This window comes from Vulpes lagopus, chromosome 8 (genome assembly GCF_018345385.1).
Source record: "Vulpes lagopus strain Blue_001 chromosome 8, ASM1834538v1, whole genome shotgun sequence".
NCBI lineage: Eukaryota > Metazoa > Chordata > Mammalia > Carnivora > Canidae > Vulpes > Vulpes lagopus.
The window spans coordinates 110,511,171-110,524,838 of NC_054831.1; positions in this window are offsets into that span (position 1 = coordinate 110,511,171).

The window sequence follows — 13,668 nt, forward strand, 5'->3', positions numbered from 1 at the left end:
TATTTTGCTTTTGGAGACCCCCAAATGTCAATATTTATTGCTCTTTCCTTGGAGGCTGTTCGTTCTCCAGAGGGGGAATCTCTCATCTCCTGGGGGGTGGCAGTGAGGAAAAAGGGAGGGGGAGTCAGTACACAAGAAGCTAGAATTCAAGGAACCAAAGACAGGATCAGCCCTTTAACAGTTCAAATAGGATGGTTATTGAGATTCTGTGTACTGGGTAGAGGGAGACGGGAAGGGGAAGAAGGGGCTGGGAAGAGGGAGAAGGGAAAAATGGGTGGGTGAGGAGATGTATGTTATTGGTATCTTGGTTAAAACTCATTCTTGTCTGAAAACCCCAACACTTTCACTTATGCATTCTGTGTGGTGATTTCTATCTCAGATGGCATCTAAGAGGCTGTTAGATTTCTGTTTTATTCTCCCCTTGAAACTTTTTTGAGAGGTATAAATATGGGAAATATAACTCAGTGTCTGACAGTTTTTCCTTTATATGTTCATCTTTTAGAAGGGACAGTTTTCGTATTTAAACCCCATAGTTTATTGCTTTCTGTTTTAGTGTTAAGTCTTTCTACTATACAAGTAGGAGGTATTTGTTACAGATAATCTAGACCAGGACTCAGCAAACATTTTCTGTAAAGAGCCAGCTAGCAAATATTCTAGGTTTTGTGGGCTAGGTTTTGTTGTCCCTACTCAACCCTGCTATTGTAGCTCAAAAGTGGCCATAGACAATACATAAATGAATAGCCCTGGCTGTGTTCCAATAAAACTTCCTTATAAAAACAGATGGTGGTCCAGCCTTGGCTCACAAACCATAGTTTGCTGACCCCCCACCTGCAGAATACAGACTAATAAAATGAAGAAAACAAAACTACCAAAGATAATCGATGTTGGTATTTTGATGTGTATCTTTCCAATCTTTTCTCCACGTATATATATTTCATTTTCACAATAGGACCGTCATCTGCACACAGTTCTAAACTGTTTTTCTCCCATAATATTTCAAGAATATTTATGCCATGAAAGAGTCTTCAATAACATTACTCTTACTAGCCGGGAAGTATTCCATCACATAGATCGATCACAATTTATGTAACAATCTCCCTATTGCAAGATTTTGTTTTTAATTTTCATCTCTCCTATAAAGAATCAGGGCTAATATTTAGTTGCTGTGCATGAGTCCAGTGACACCAATGCTGTACAGGAGCCATCTGTTCTGATTAGTTTGTGCTCTTGCCATGCCAGCCATTAATTTTTTTTTTTAAAACATCAAGCCTATAAACTATATGGGAGTAAATAACATGAGAAGTAAGTCTTAATACCATTTAATAATTACTTTAGGATAAATTCCTAGAGAAGAACTTGCTGCTTACAAAGTACTCACATTTTTAACATTTTTGACAAGCATTGTGAAATCAATGGCCAGAAAGGCTATGCCAATCTTTAATCCTACCAGGAGAATGTGAGGGGAACTTTTTTTCTACTAAGGATCTTTTTAATAAGTAAATTTCACATGTTATCATAAATTCTTAAATTTGTACAAGATATCCAGGACTAATGTCTATTCTCCCTCTCAGAAACACCATATAGAGTAGATTCTCTTAACACATTTCAGGCACATAACTTTCAACTTCATCTTTCTCTGACACCTGTGCCACAGACATTCATCACAAGAAGTACACTTAGAAAAGGGGATCCTGTGGTTAAAGATGTTCAGGAGAAGTGAAGGACTGTCATCCTGTTCTTTGACAGTCCCAAAGCTCTCCAGCCCCTTAAAAGCATTGAGAAGACCTGCATTCCATTTAGAACCATTTACCTCTTCAACCTAGAATTTAGTAAACAAAACTCTCTCTTCAAGTAATAGTGATAAGAATTCAAATGACTTAGTTCTTCAGAACAAGTTTGGGGAATCTGGTCTCAAGTGTGGACAGAAAGCATTATCTTATCATTGTACAATACTATGGTGTTCCCGCCCAATAATCCCACCACTAAACAGGATGGTAAACACAACACCACACCACAAAGAGGAATTAAGATTATTGGCAAATTCTAGAAAAACTTTTGGTGAGCACAAGCTAAAAACAAAACAAAACGAAACAAAACAAAAAAACCCACAATAATATTAAGACTACTAATTCTAGACAAAGGGATGATGAGAGGGACATACGTGAATTGAAGTTGCTTGCCATATCCTGAGATATGAAGTAGGCAACCCATAGAGCATAAGAGACATAGTTTTATCTTCACAGGTAATAGCAAAGTTGAGGAACTCATTACCCCATCAAGTTCAAGGAACATTTAGGCAAATTAGTGAATGTCAGATTCATAATGGATTATTGGAGGAAAGCTAAAGATTCGGGGAAAGACAGTATTTCTGACCTTTTGGAGACTGACATCATAGAAGGAAATTAGCATGTTTTTTCTTGGAGTCTGCCAGTCATCACTTAGTTCTTTTCTTAAAGGTCCCTAAAGGAAGAATTCTTTGCCTCCCTTAATACCCCGTCTCATGCTATTCTATCATTAATTGTTGGGAAAGATCATCCTCATGCCTCATCAAAACCCTTCATCTTCTTTCTAGCCAGGAGCTGAAAAATAACAATTTGGGACTCTACTTCTTTCATTTATCAGTATAAAGGGAGGAGAGGAGAGTTAAAATGTAGGGAGGGCCCTAAAAACTCACTCTTTCTATTGATTTTCAGTAATCTTCCCAGAGTAACTTAGAATTTGAAAAGTTTTATCAAAATGTGTTTCGTATTCACACATAAAAAAGAATAGCTCCCCCAATCACCCTCCTGCTTTCAATGATTCCTGAGTGATGTAAGTTCTATAAAGATGATATTCATTCAAGCTCGTTATGTCCTCTCTCCAGGGGCCTCTTTCATAACAAGGCACCTCTCAAGATCACTAGCACCAAAATCTCGAAGTTTCTGGGCACTGTGGCCACACAATACATAACTCAGGAGACTCCCCTGTAGTTCAGCATCTCAAGGTCCTCTAGTGAACTCGTTAACTTTCTCAGCCTTGACAAAGAAGACAGAACACCTAGGAAAGACTGTCATTCTATCATGGAGAAGACATCATCTTACACTGCATCCAATCCATTTCATTTTGTGTATACAATACGTATGCAAATGAGCTAGTGATAGGAAAGAATTTGCCCAAAACTCTGATTATTAAGAAGTGTGGCAAGGGTTAGAACCCTGGGTCTCCCTCTTCTGCAGAGAGCTCTCTCCATTTCCTTCTGTTCCTCTCTACACTGTACACTTTTTGCCAACCCTATGGAGGAAGTTGATGGGTCAGAAGGGTCTAGGAAGATTCCTTTGTGAAGATAAAATCCCTCAATTTCTAGTCTTTAGAAACAGTAGAAATCTCATTTGGGGTTTTGAAGCCTTTGTCTTGTGTATGTTTAGAGTTAAACCTTTGGCTGGATGTGAAATGTTCCAGAACACTCTCCCCAACTGCCTAGCAAGACCCTTCCAAATGCCCTCCTTAATTATGCAGAAAGCATCTTTCTTGCTAGGTTGCCAAATAATATTGCAGGAACTAGAGCAAAGCTGGGACTTGATTTCCTCTCTTCTCTTGACTGTACATCCTTAGTTTGGTTTTAAATTTCTCCATTCTCCATGGCTATTGGCAACACCGGATTAGTAATGCTAAAAAATTTATCTTTACAACCTATTGTCTTAGGTAAGATTGTATCAACAGCTCCAGATGGACCAATCTCTAAGAATAATTTCACTTCCTCTTATCATTGACAGGAATCACATTTACATATTCTACTGGTGGGCGAGATAATGCAGAGATGATTAATGTCCCTCGATGTACAGATACCTGTAGACTGTTTGATCAATGTCTCCCCAAGAAAGTGTCTTTCATTCTGGATGCTCAAAGTCCAAAAACGTGCTGTGATTAATGTAACTAAATGTTTGGGGTCGGCAGAAGCTGCAGGCTCTGTTCCCTGCGTCCCCGTCACACTAAAGAGAGGTCACGGGAGACTGGATTAGTCATGTGGAGAAAAAGTCTGTGGGGTGCATGTGTGCATGGGATTTCAAACATCCCCTTAAAGAAAGAAGCACAATCTTTCCTGGAATCGCTCCTCCAGAGACTCACAGGTCTGATTCTGCGCGTTGTATTAAAGTTAGGATGTATTCTGATTTATTTCACACATTTGTTAACCAGAAATATCTGGCTTCTCCAAGTTATCCCTTAGAGAGGCATTGGAACCGGCTAGAATCATGGAACATAAGGCATGGAAGGGAGTTAGATATTGTGCATTGTTTTCTTAATCCTTCAGATTTACTTAAACATTTCCTCTGCGATGCCTTTAAAGAGGTACCAGTTCCTGGAGTCAGGGTGGCAGAGTTTGAGCAGGGAGTCTGGGGGCAGCCTGGACTGCATTAGATGCCAGCTCTTCTCAAGATGGGGGGATGTGGAGCAGGTTCCAAAACCCTCTTGTGCCTCAGTTTACTCATCTGTAATCTGAGGGTAATAACCACAAGTACTCTTAGGGTCGTTGGCAAACTTAAATAAGAAAACATCTTTAAAGTGCTTAGTTCAATGCTTGGCACTTCACAAGAATTTAATAACTTCTAGTTATTGTTGTTGTCGTTATTAATCCTAAAAATAGCTTGTTGAAATGTCTCATACTCATGCATGTCTCATGCACACTTCATGCAAACAATGAGGCTTTCTTCAGGTACTGCCTGGCTACGTTCCTCCTGCAAGGAGATCTATTTTCCATTGGAAAATATTTTTAAGGAAATTATATTCAATTCAAGGACATTTACATAATAATATGCATATCTAAAACCTGACTAAGCCAGGCTGCCCCTAGCTGTGGGAGCTGAAGAGGCCATATTTAGGAATACAAATTACTTCTGGAATATGTTTCTGTGCCCTGGACTGCTCCCAAGGAACACACGTGGGTCACAATTAAATGGCAAAACTGGAAGATGTTAGAGGAATTCAGAAAGAAAATCCAGAACCACATAAGGCGGTCAAATCCAGAAGATGGAGTTTGGAGAGGATGAGCCAGAGGTGAGAGTGGTAGGAATTTCTCAAGGATGAGGACCATAGGCACTGGGAAATTCATTAGGACCATTCATTCATTCACTGATACATTCATTCATTCAAGAAACATTTACCAAATGCCAGGTACAGTTCTAGGTGTTGAGATAATGCAGGAAACAAGTCAGACCCAGTTCCTGCTCTTGAAAGGTTTACATCCCAGCAGAGAGAACAGACAGGGCAAGCAGACAATAAATAAGGCTATGTCGGCCAAGCACAGGGCTGCAAGGAAAATGGAGCCCCACCCTTGTTTCTCCCTCTCTGGGCAATGAAGACGTGCTTTATAGAGAAGCAGCTCCTGTATGACTTTGGGGAAAAGCCATACCCTCACCAGAGCCCGCTCTTTGGAATGTGAGACCCATAATTCTAAGTCCCCAATGTGAATCCTTGGAAAGATGGCTGCCAGCAGTTGCACAATCTGGCCCAGGTTAAACAGCACCCACTATGTCCACTGCCAGGTCCCCTTCCCTAGCCACACCCCCAATCCACTATGACTTGCCTTGGACATAGTCTATTCCCAGGTCAACTGTGTCAGTCAGTCAGAATGGGTGTTAGTGGGTGAGCCTTTGGCCTCTACACCAGATGAGATTATGAAAGTCTAAGAAGAGACAAGCTTTCCTTGCTCACTGACACAATCAGAAGTTGTGCTGACCCAACCATACAAGTAGGAGGGAGACCACTGTAGGGTGATGTGCATCGTATCCAAGCTTGTCCTGATGGAAGCCACTTTCGTCCCCTTCCACCGCCCATCTTTACCCACCAAAGGCAGCACAGGGCTCGCTGGAACCCCCGAACCCTGTGGCCCAGCTCTTTCCTCAGTGTCACACAAACACCTTGCTGTGAAGGTTCACCTCCAAGGCTGTGCTGGATGCGCTCAGGAGTTAGACCAACCAGAGTTTAAATCCTGACTCCACCCCTTGCCAGCTAAGTGATCTTAACCTAGCTAAACCTTAATTTTATCACATGGAAAATGGGGGAAATGCAACTAGCAGTATGAGAGCATCAGTGAACTCGTACTTTCAAAGCCTTGCAAATTGTTAGCTCATAACAAGAAGAAAGGAAGAAAAGAAGGAAGGAAAGAAGGAAGAGAGAATGAGAGAAAGAAAGAAGAAAGAAAGAAAGAAAGAAAGAAAGAAAGAAAGAAAGAAGAAAGAAAGAAAGAAAGAAAGAAAGAAAGAAAGAAAGAAAGAAAGAGAAAGAGAGAAAAAGAAAGAGCAAGCAAGCTGCAAGAGCGCTTCACTGGGACGAAAATGCCTATTGCCTGCTAAATAATGCAGAGTGTTTGCCCTTTCTCACTGCGAAGGTTTAGAAAAAGGTTTATGTGATTTTGCATTTTTCTCCAACTGGGAGAGAGAGCCAGGAGGTAGGGCAGCAGCAGGGGGATGGGTCTCTAGCAAAAAAAAAAAAAAAAAATACACATTCAATAAATGGGAAAATTATTTAAATAAGCAATCCTGAGGAAAAAAATATGGAAGCCAATTTTATTCATAAAACAACTGATTTACAGCATTCTAGCTAAGAGCAGCTTTTAACTCAAGCCTCTGAGATCCTATTTATTATTCAGCAAAATATTCAAGATTAATAAAGGTATCTTTAATACTAATATAGCAGCAAGAGCTAATATATGTAAAATAATTATTATGAAAAGTATTATCAATATTTGGGGGAATAATGTACATGCATAATGAATGAATTTTGCCCCTGGGTTTAGGCTTACATCTTGGACTGATTTTGCATGGAGAAATTCTGCATTATAATGAAAGGCAAAATGATCACACATTATAACTGCGAGTTTTTTATCACTGCTTAGAAGGATCCTAAAACTGTCACCTAAACAGGAAAAATATATATATATTCCATATAAGCATGCAGATGGTGAGATTTATCATTCTTTGAGTGGTGGAAAACACCCAAACACCCAATTGCTTTCAAAATGACAACTATCAGCCCTGAAGAAGTAAAGAAGAATTTTTTTAATAGCCAAATATCACAAAAATCTACTAAATTTTAGGCAAGGGAAGTGTTGCTTAGGTTTATTATTTTATTTTTAGAAATCCTCAGGTATTACTCAAATGGCATTTATAAATTAAATCGGATGAAGAATTATTTTCATCTTTATGAGCCACTGAGGACATTATAAAATTGAATAGAAACTCCTCCCCCACCTCTACCCTCACACCACACTTGCGGGATAAAAAATAAAATTCTATTTAGCAAAACTCTGAGCATGTCTCCTTGCATCAAACCCTGTTGGGGGAAAGGGCAAGAAAGAACGAAAAATTAGGGACCATTCCTTTCCTTCTAGAGCACAGAATCATAAAATAGAATGGGTATCTCAGCAATGAGCTCTCTAGTCCCTTTATTTTACGGATGAGGATGAATGAATGATGAATCCGTGCAAAGCTATGTTTCCTTACTTCTAAAGCAGAGGACTTTCTACCACCCCTCCCGCACCCCACCAAGTTCACAGGGGCAACCGAGGAAGATGCAGTGTCTGCCGATGATGTCAACCGTTGCCACACAGAATCTACACCTCCTCCACCGAGGAGGGGGTCACACTGAAGTTAGCCTTCACCACACTCAGCGCAGACCCCAATTTTAGCAAGAAATCAACTTACCATTTCTCAGGACCTACTCTACACAAAGCATAATGTGGACTCCACTCAACAGCCGCTATTCTTCTCTAACTGAAATCTCTGTGGCGAAGTCTTCTACTGTAAATGATCCCTCAGGTGGGGCACGCATGTTCAGCATCATCTAAAGAAAACAAAAGTTTCCAAGCATTTGCTAGCTCTGGAATTTATGTGTAAGAACTCATGTTTGAGAGGTTTTATTTTTTATGTTAAATGACGACACCATAAATCTCATGAACCGCGTAAATCAGACTTGACTCCAGCCCCGTGAGTGAGGCCAGGACCGATTTATGACGAGGCACAAGAGAAGAACAGTGTGTTTTATTTGTTTTACCACCTGCCATTTGCACGCAGAGGAGCCTTCGGGGGAGCTGGCGTGTACAGGCCAGGGAACAATCCACAGGGCTACGATAAATCCACCTGCAATGAGCAACCCACCTTGGGTTGAGAACTTGGACTCGACTTCAAAGATAGGCTGTCTGGTGGAAGATCCTTAGTCCCAAGCAGGGACAGCCGTTGGGTTGGAAGTCCACTATGACAACTGCCATATCTTGCCTTCAAACACTGCTATTTATTATGATCAACAGAGAGAGTCCTTTGTGGACTTTTCCCATCTTTATTAATGGGAAATTCAAGATCAATATGAAACATTTTAAGGGACATCTTATGAGTTCTGAAATGAAGATAATTTGCCTTAAAGAGTCCCAAGTCACTAAAGCCCTTTCCCTGAATCCTGTCTCTGGGATAATAGTCATTCACTAAACAAATATTTAATGAACATCTACTAAGGGGTGAGTCCCTCCTCTGATGGAGTTTACTGTCTAGTGGGGGAGACAGAAAATACAAGAGTAGTAGATCAGATGAGAATAACTGCTATAGAGAAAAATAAAGTAGAGTGATGGAGTGATTTATTAGATAGGAGAGTCCGGGAATGCCTCCTAGATAAGTGGCCATTTCGTTAGAGGCCTGAAGTCAGAGAAAGAGCCACACAGATAGCAGAGGTGAGTACAGCCACCAGGGCAAAGACTGGAGGTGGGACAAGGCTGATGTGTTCAAGGAGTACCCAGGGAGATTAGGATGGCCAGAGTGGAATGAGTGAGAAAGAGAGTCATATGATGAGACTGGAGATGTCACTGGGGGCCAGACCCATAGAAGGACTTGGGCTTTAATTCTGAGTGAGATGGAAATCTTAAGAAAACTTGAGCAGAGGAGCAGAACGATGTGAACTGTTTTGAAAGTTGCAGTCTCCTTTTGGAGGACAGAGGGTTAGGAGGCAAAGATAGAAGCCAGGAGATCGGTTAACATACTACTGCAATAGTCCAAGCCAGAAGTCATGGGCGCCACTGACAAATTCCCTTCCTCTACTTTATTTACTTTTTTCCTTTTTTTCTTTTCCTTCCTCTACTTTAATCTCAACTTGCACCTCATGCATATTTCTCACTAACCATTAAACACATTTTAAGGACAAAATCACAGTTGAACGTAGAGTCTGAGAGCTCTGGATCATTTGGCGAGCAGGGGAGCAGGGGGAGAGATGTTTCTGAAAACTAAGTTTTAAGTCCAGAGGACATAAGAAGTCCTTTTCCTTTTGAGACATATCGAAGATACTACAGTTCCATCTGTTGTCTGACCCCACTAGGTCAGGATGCACCGGAGGATGATACCATTCTTTCTGATGGCCCTAAAACCAATTTTTTGTGCTGTAGTTTCAGCTTCTGAGGAAAGTCTTCCCTACACCCGTCTACCAATGTGTCCAGAAAGCAGTACTAGAGACCTCACCGGACTTAATGAAAGCTCAACTGCACTTCATAGAAAGGAGAGAGAAAAAGAGCATCAGGAGAGAGAGAGGGAGGGGGTGGGGGCCGCTCTGCTGTATCCTCTTCCAGCAAATTGGTTTCCAGTCATGTGAGCGGATTGGGAAGAGAACACTTACGAGTGATTACTAACACAGGAAGGTTGCAGGGGGGTGCACCGCGTAGACAGTGAAGAATGGGGCCAAATGGGAGGGAATGGACAAATTAATGATTAAGGAAGATTTTTTTTCTTCTAGGAGTCGTGTCCAGCCTGGCCTCCCAGATTTGAGCAATCTTTCACTGTCAAGAGAGGCTGGGAGATTGATTCAATTAAGATTAGCAGAGTCGGAAAAATGGCATCTGGGTTAGTTTTGGTGAGTGGTGTCCTCTCTCATCTCTTGGTGGTGGTGGTGGCCTGAACACACGCAGGGTCGAGCTCCACTGGGTCCCCAGGAAGGCGACGCAGGCTTGGGAAGTGGGGTTCGCGGACCAGACACTGGGCAGGAGAGGTGGCACTTCCCGGCTCTCTTCCTCGGAGGTCTCTTGCATGTGTCCTCCTTGGGGTTGATTTTCTTATAATTAGCCACTAGTTGGAAAGGAACGCGAAGGAGGTGGGGAAACTCTGAAATGTGTGTGTGTGTGTTGGGGGGGGGGGTCCTTGCTAGAATTTCCACTTGAAGCAAATGAATGTAATTGGTGGTCTCATTAATTCCGAGACGAGGCCCGGGTGCCCTCACCAGTGCTTCCCAGGGGCGGGAGGGCTCCGGAGACGTGAGCGTGTCTGCAACAGAGAGCGGCAGGCAGCGCCCAGTCTGCTGGCCAAGAGCCTCACAAGGCTTGAGGTCCGGGGGAGAAGGGATGGGGGAGGACATCACTGTCGCCTCGTCCCACTGCCACGCCGAGAAACCCAGATGCGCAATGCTCCGGCTTCTGCCCCGTGGATCTCTGCGTGGAGGGGCAGCCGGCAGATGCTGACAACGGATGTGCCTTGCAATTCACCGCTGCCGCCTCTAAATTCGTATTCAGACCCTGTTGCTGGATAAGTTTAATGAAAGTGGTACTTTCCACGAGGTCCCTGGTGGCATTAGTTCACATTACAAAATCATTATACATAATTTGACACTATTGTGCACCGTTAGCTTAGAAAAAGAGCTTGTTTTACAGCTCTGGGGACAGAGGTCCCTCCAGATAAGGTTGGGCTTAAGAGAGAGGAGAGAAGTGCCTCCCTCTGGTTAGTAATGAGGACTTTGATGTTTGATGCAGCTACTCGCTTTATGCCCATCAAGACAGATATTTAGTCAAAGGGGAAAAAGAAAAAGAAAATAACCGAGTTAGGCTCCTAAAAGGCAGCAGAGGACCAGGCAGTGAGCTCTACTACTCTTAAAAGCAAATATTTCATCTTGATTTTAAAAGCCTCTCCCAGTGCCACAGACCCCTGCTTGATTTTTGTTGTTGTTGTTGTTGTTGTTGTTGTTGTTGTTGTTTTGAAAGGTCCTGCTCCTGGTGACTTGGCACAACTTGTCACACACTGTTCCACCCTGTTCCGCACAGCCACGCAGGGCTGGCATCCTCGTGGGCTGTGCAGGAGTGGCCTCACCCATCCTTAGAGATGAAAATGCTTATGCCTGCACGCAGGTAAATGGGTCCGTTCCTGAGTGTCTAAGCCCTGAATACCCCAACCCTTCCCTTGGGACCCCAGATGTCCTCAGGAGCCAGCAACTAAAGGGTTGATATCTGTCACTCCAGGGGACATGTAGGCTGAAATGGATTAATTTATGCCCCTCCCCAAACTCTTATATTAATGTCCTAATTTCTAATGTGACTACATTTGGGATGGGGCCGTTAAGGGAGGTAATTAAGGTTAGATGAGATCCTAAGGGTGGGGCTCTAATCCAATAGGGCTAGTGTCCCTATAAGAAGAGGAAGAGGGGCACCTGGGTGGTTCAGTCCCTTAAGCATCTGTCTTCGGCTCAGGTCATGATCCCAGGGTGTTGGGATTGAATCCCGCATCAGGCTTCCTGCTCCGTGGGAGTCTGCTTCTCCCTCTCTCTCTGCCCTTCCTCTCTGTTGTCTCTCATAGGCACGTTCACTCTCTCTCTCTCTTTCTCAAATAAATAAAATTTAAGAAGAGGAGGAGGAGGAGACTGCTCTCTGTGAAACACACAGAGAAAGGGCCACGTGAGGACACAGTGAGAAGCAAGGAGAGAGGTCTTAGCAGAAATCAGCCCTGCCAGCACCTTGATCTTGGACTCCCAGGCTCCAGAACAATGAGAAGAGACATCTGTACTGAAGCCACCGCACCTGTGCTATGTGTTGTGGCCGCACTAGCTGACTAACACCCAGGGAGTTCTCATGGGTTAGTTCTCATGCCGCATATCCTCCGATAAATCATTTTATTTTCACCTGTTAACATCCTTTCCTACAAAAAGAAGTCATGTACCTCCCTTTAGCTATCTTCCAAAAGTACATGGTTCCAAAACAGAATGAGTTCACACCTACATGCCGGTGTGGACTTGCGGTGCCAGGCGTCATCTTGACCCCTGTCCCCTTGGACAGGTTGGCTAATCGGTCAGTCACCCAGGCCCCTGGAGCCTACCTGCTCTGATATCTAGCACCTGTCACTTCCCTCCACCTGCCCAAACCCCCCCCTTGGCTCACAGACCAACATGTGTCCCCCATACTACACTGGCAGCCGCCAAAAGTCTGGCCTTCCTGCTCCAGGCTGTCTCCCTCCCACCCAATCGCCTCTCTTCAGGGACATAACTTTTCTAAAACCCCGAGCACTTTGCTGGCCCACTTGAAACTCATCCGTGGATCCCTATCCCTCTTGGATAGAACCTGACAGCACGGGGCAGGCCTTGCAGAGTGGAGCTTTCCCCTTCCAGGTGATGCACATGCTTTCCCTTGTGCTTGAAGCAGCTCTCCCAAGCGCCCCCCCCCCAAACACACACACATACATACACCACGCAGCCAGCTCTCACATGGCCTCCCATGGAGGGCACTGCTTACAGGAGTCTGGCAGTTGGTCATTCTGATGCCCTCAAACACTTCCCAGGATGAGGACCTCTGCCCCTCTGGCTCTTCTATGGGCAAGTCCATCTTATGACTGATCTGAAATCGTGCTCCTTCCTATACTCTCCCTGCTGGTCCTCCTTCCCTCCCCCCACCTCCTCCTTGTCCCCCACAACCTTTCCAGCCTCTCAGGTTTCCTTAGCTCCATGAGAGTGGAAATGACATTACCCCTTACTCACTGCTGAATTTCCAGTGCCCACGAGGCCTGCCACCGCAGGGTAGGTGCCAAGTTAATACATGTTGAATACAGGATTTATTTAAATATTTAAAATACCCACCATTTGCTTTGACGTGGATGGAACTGGAGGGTACTATGCTGAGTGAAATAAGTCAATCAGAGAAGGACAAACATTATATGGTCTCATTCATTTGGAGGATATAAAAAATAGTGAAAGGGAATAAAAGGGAAAGGAGAAAAAATGAGTGGGAAATATCAGAAAGGGAGACAGAACGTGAGAAACTCCTAACTCTGGGAAACGAATAAGGGGTGGTGAAAGGGAGGTGGGCAGGTTGTGGGGGTGACTGGGTGATGGGCACTGAGGGGGGCACTCCAATGGGATGAGCACTGGGTGTTATGCTATATGTTGGCAAATTGAACTCCAAAAAAAATCATTTTTACCAAAATAAATAAATAAATAAATAAATAAATAAATAAATAATAAAATAAAATAAAATAAAATAAAATAAAATAAAATAAAATAAAATAAAATAAAATAAAATGAATGCTAGGGCTCCAGGAGACCTCAGGGAGTAGGATCGAGTTAAACTTCCTCTTTTTTAGGTGAACAAACCAGGGCTCGGCCACGGGAAGAGAATGGCCCGAGGTCACAAGGTGACAGACTGGCCAGGCCAGGCTAGAATCTGGACGTCTGAAAGGGCTAGGAATACACAGCCAACCATAGGCCATTTGCAGGTGATCTAGGGAGAGAGTCGATGGGTCCTTTTCTCAGAGGCGGTCATTGAGATGGTGCAAACGTCAGCAAACTCCCATACCTGGTCCCACTACCATTTGTTCTCGAGAGTACAATTTGAGATTTATGACATTTTAAAGGGTGTCATATTCTGGGCATTCACAACTTGGGCTAGAGTGCAGGAAATCCTGCTTGTCT